Below are 4,692 nucleotides of genomic sequence, written 5' to 3'. Positions count from 1 at the left end.
TTCGAGTGTGTAAATCCTTACGGGAGTAGAAAGCTTCATCTTTCTCCCACGGAGCAGCTGGTAGTTTCGAACCGCTGACCTTTAGGTTCACAGCCCGATTCGTAACCACTATGCTACCAGAGCTCCTTACTGGTCTATAATTTTCTTTTTTATTGATGTCTATCTCTGGTTTTGGTATGAGGATTATGTTTGCTATGTATTAGGAAATTTTCCTTCATATTCTAGAATAGTTTGAGTAGAATTGGTGTCTTCTCTGAATGTTTGGTAAATTCATCAGTAAAGCCAATTGGGTCTGAACTTTTTGGTTGAGAGTTTTTTGATGACCTGGTCAATTTCTCATTTGCTATAGGTTTGTTCAAGTTTTCTACTTCCTCTGTGAAAGTTTAGGTAGGTTGTGCTTTTGTAAACACGTGTCTATTTCCTCTAGATTTTAAAATTTGTTGGAGTGCAACTCTTCATAGTATTCTGCCATGGTCCTTTTCATTTCAATTGGTTCTTTTGTGACATCACCCATGTGGTTTCTTATGTGTTTTATTTGTGTCTTCTCCCTCTTTTGTTAGATTTTCCTACAGTGTGTCAATTTTATTAACTTTTCAAAGAACCAGCTTCCTGTCTTGTAAATTCTTTCTGTAGTTTTTCTGTTTTTTGATCTCATTTATTTTTCCTCTTTGTTATTATTTTTTCTTTTGGTAACTGAAGGTGTACTTTGCTGTTTTTTTTTGTTTTTTGTTTTTTGTTTTCTAATTCTTGTATCTGTTGTTAATGTGTTGATTTTGGTTCTTTCTACCTTTTGGATATGTGCATTTATTGCTATACATTGCATCTCAGCATTACTTTTGCTATGTTCCAAAGGTTTTGTTACATTGTGTTTTCATTCTCATTTGTTTCTAGGAATTTTTCAGTGTCACTTTTTAAATTGGATACGAATTGGGCTGCTAACCTTAAGGTCAGCAGTTCAAAACTACCAGCTGTTCCACTGGAGAAAGATGAGGCTTTCTGTTCCCATAAAGATTTACAGCCTCGGAAACCCTGTACGGGGTCGCTATGAGTCGGAACCGACTCCACGGCACATAACAACAACAACACTACCCAGTAGCTTTTAAGCAGGGTGTTATCTAGTTTCTGTGTATTTGACTTTATTTCCTTGATCTTCCTATTGTTGATTTCTAATTTTATAGCATTGTGATCTGAGAAGATGCTTTGTAGTATTTTGATGTTTTTAACTTCATTGAGACTTTATTTGTGGCCTAACACATGGCCTATTCTAGAGCATGTTCTATCTGCACTGGAATTATCTCTTGATTGGTATATTTTATCCATTGATATTCAGGGTAATTATCAATAGGTATGAATTGATTGCTGTCATTATATTGTTTTGTGTTTTTGTGTTTGTGGTGCTGCTGGTTTCTTTGTTCTGCAAGCTTTCCTGTACTGAATGCATTTTTTTATGCTTTTTCTTTTCAATTTCTTCATAGTTTTTATGTTTCCATAGTCTTCTTGAACTTTCCTTTTCTAGGTATGTTGTGGATCCTCTGCTAATTTCTGTTTTTCTTCATGCTCTTGTTTAACTCGTAATTAAGCTTCCACTTTATTTTGCTTTCTTTCTTCATTCTTTTTTTGCAAAGTAATCTTCCTTGAACAGTATTAGCAGGTTCTGTCTGTCTCTTTGTACTTTTGGCCAGTGGTTTTTACAGATTTCTTAACAGATTCAATGTTTTCAAACACAATAAATAGTGATCCCTTAAGTGTTCTGTGCAATTTTCTTCTCATCTGAATATTTAGTACTTGATCTTTATCTTCTAACCATTCTTTTATGTCATCAAGGTTTTCATCAGTTGGGAAGGCTTTAATATAAGCAGTTCTGTTTTTCACATCATTTTTATACTCATCAGCCACTTCAGGGAGGGGTTTGCTTGGAAATTTTCTGATTTTAGTTTTATCTTCACTTATTTCCATGAGTTCTACCTTTGATTTATTCAATGCTTCTACTATTATACTAAAGACTGTTGTTAGACGGTTTAACCTGTTGAATTTTATCATTGCCTCCAAAGGTACCCATCCTTCATCTAGTTTGATCTGTTCCTTTAAAAATTTGCCCTGTGGCAAATTAAAGTCACCAAAATAATACTCAATTTGATGACAGATTTTGGCCTCTAGCTCAGCCATCTTTTCACTATCACCATTTTCAGTCATTGTGGCGATCTGAAAAATGTCAAGGGCTATCTAAGTCCTCCTTCAGTGGTTGGCAGACCGCGAAGGTCTGAAGCCAAAGGCTGTGGTGAAGATGCAGACAGTTTCTACCCAAAGACCTCGCCAGAGCCCTTTATAGTTCTGGTCCTGCAGAGGCGCTCTACCCATAGGTTTTTCCTCTTCATGTTGTCCCACATGAATCTTAGGCTTTCTTCAGATTTTTTCATACTTTTTTCTGATCTTTTATCTCAACAGTATTGAGAGATTTCTCTTCAAGCTTGCTAATTCTGGCTTCCATGGATTAAATTCTACTCCTTTACACTTTCAGTGTATTATACATTTATGATATTTTAGTATTGATCATCTGGACCTCTTTTTGTAGGATTTGTGTCAACTCCAATGCTATATCTATTTTGTTTGATTATTCCTATAGCACTTTTCTGACCTCTTTATTTTACTTGACCTTTCTGTGGAACATTTGAATGTACCTCAATATCATTCATCTGAGTTATTTTTTGGGTAATTCCAAAGCCTCTTCTCCCTCCAATGCTAATTCTAACTCTTTTCTTGGTCGTTTGTTTAAGCCACTCTGTCTTGTTTCTGCACACGAGGAGAAAATTTCCAATGCTTTTTACCATTGTGATGCTGATGCAGTTGTATTAATTAAATGAATGTCTGCTGGTGTATTTTAAGCACTGTCCAATTGTCTTCGGGTATATGTGATCAGGATATGGGCTTTTCTGGTCAATGCTCTTACATCTCAATTCAGGGTGGTTTAGCAAGTGTTGGTTGTAGATGCTGCTCTGGTATATAGCAGCTGGTATTGACTCTTGCCTAATTGATGGGATTTTAGAGAGTGTGAAGCTTGGCTATATGGCCACAGTTGCTGTCTTTAGTGGGGTGAAGCAAGAAGAGAAAGAGTTCCCACAAGATAGAAGGAGGATAAAAACAAAACAAGAATAAAAGTGAAAGTTGAAAGTTATAAAACCCAGGGAAACAAAAACACTGCAGGAAAATATGAGTAAGGTTTTAGAGCAACCTAAAGGACTCTTGCCTTCAGAATCACCTGAGAATTTTCATGATGTTCCCGCTGTGCCTCTTTTATCTAATACAAGGTGTTTTTTGTTTGGTTTGGTTTTGTTTCCTCCTCCTCTCAAGTCCATTCATATGTTTCTCCTAATGAAAACCAGCTCAGTGCTGACCAAACAAACCTGCTTTGGAAGAGACTCATGTTACAGGCATTTTTGTTCATTTATTATATTTTATTGACATTTGTAGGTGTTTTGTAGCTTGAGGATTTTCAAATATACTAGAGTAGTGGCTTATGTTAATTGCTATCTCTAACATCTGAATTCTTCTTTGTCAAGAATGGTGTTTTAACAGAACACTGTAAAAAGGTACAAAAGGCAAAAAGACATAGTTCTAATTCTCCCTTGCAGTTACTTGTGCACATTTGACTAAATGCTGCCCAGAAAGTTGTAAATAGTGATGTGTTGGATGCCTGAGAATTCTCCATAGTTCATTTCTTTTCTCCACCCTCCTACTTGGAATGTAGAATGAATGACTGGAGATCTAGGAACCTACTTGGTTCATAAGAAAGTAGGTGTAATTTTGAATGATTGACTAGAACTCTGTAAATGGTCTGGTTCCTAATGACTTGGGAAACTACCCTACCAGCCTGAGTCTGAAAATTCTTTTGTATAAGAGACAATTCATATATTTCTTTTTCTTAAAAAGTCAGTTGGGAGTTTCCTGTATATGCTCTAAATCATTCTATTTAATATATTTTAGTCTGAAAATTTGCCAGGTACCTAATTCAACTGATATTTTTTCTAATTTGAAACCTGAAAACCTGTTGCTATCAAATCAATTCTGACTCATTTGAGACATCTGGGGATAAAATTTGCCACTACAAAAATTTTGGGGTAATGCAGATTTGCTTGTGGTAATTTAGAACTCAGGGTACTGTGTCTTTCTCCCACCATCCTAACATCTCATATACTCAGTGCACTCACTCTGTCTCTCATTATCAAACATCATTTTCAGAAAAAGAATCCAAAAATCATTCACAAGGTGATTTTGATGTTAACACAAGAATCAATACTTTGAAGTTGTGATGGTGAATTTTCCAGTAGGTCTGGAGACTATTTTATTTGTTTTTAAGGCCCTTTAATATTATTTCCTATAAGTAGTTGCCATTTCTATCTTCATGGGAGTCTGAACTTATGTAGTAAAGATATATTCAACTAATTAAGTAGATTTTTTTCTGTGTACCTTAGAAATATACCAACTTGTCTCCTTGAATATAGAACGTGCTATCTGGGGGAGCCAGCATTACTTAGCTTCCAATTTTCCTTCAAGCTCTTATCTGAAATTGTATGCTATAATTTTAGCATAAATCATGAGCATAGAGTTTTCTCTTTATAGTTCTACTAGATAGTCTGCTCTGGGAAACGGATGTGGTACTGTGAATAGATTCAGCTGGCCAGATATCCTTGTCTA

General features: G+C 35.6%; 1 pseudogene; it reads right to left on the bottom strand.

Annotated features, from left to right (window-relative positions):
• Positions 1-1,512: 1,512 nt before the first annotated feature.
• Positions 1,513-2,193, bottom strand: LOC102817850 (annotated as a pseudogene).
• Between the last annotated feature and the right edge of the window lie 2,499 nt (positions 2,194-4,692).

The sequence above is a fragment of the Chrysochloris asiatica genome, unplaced genomic scaffold (assembly GCF_000296735.1).
Source record: "Chrysochloris asiatica unplaced genomic scaffold, ChrAsi1.0 scaffold00033, whole genome shotgun sequence".
NCBI classification, from domain to species: domain Eukaryota; kingdom Metazoa; phylum Chordata; class Mammalia; order Afrosoricida; family Chrysochloridae; genus Chrysochloris; species Chrysochloris asiatica.
Note: the sequence above shows the minus strand (reverse complement) of the source record. Positions and strands in the feature narration are given on the sequence as shown.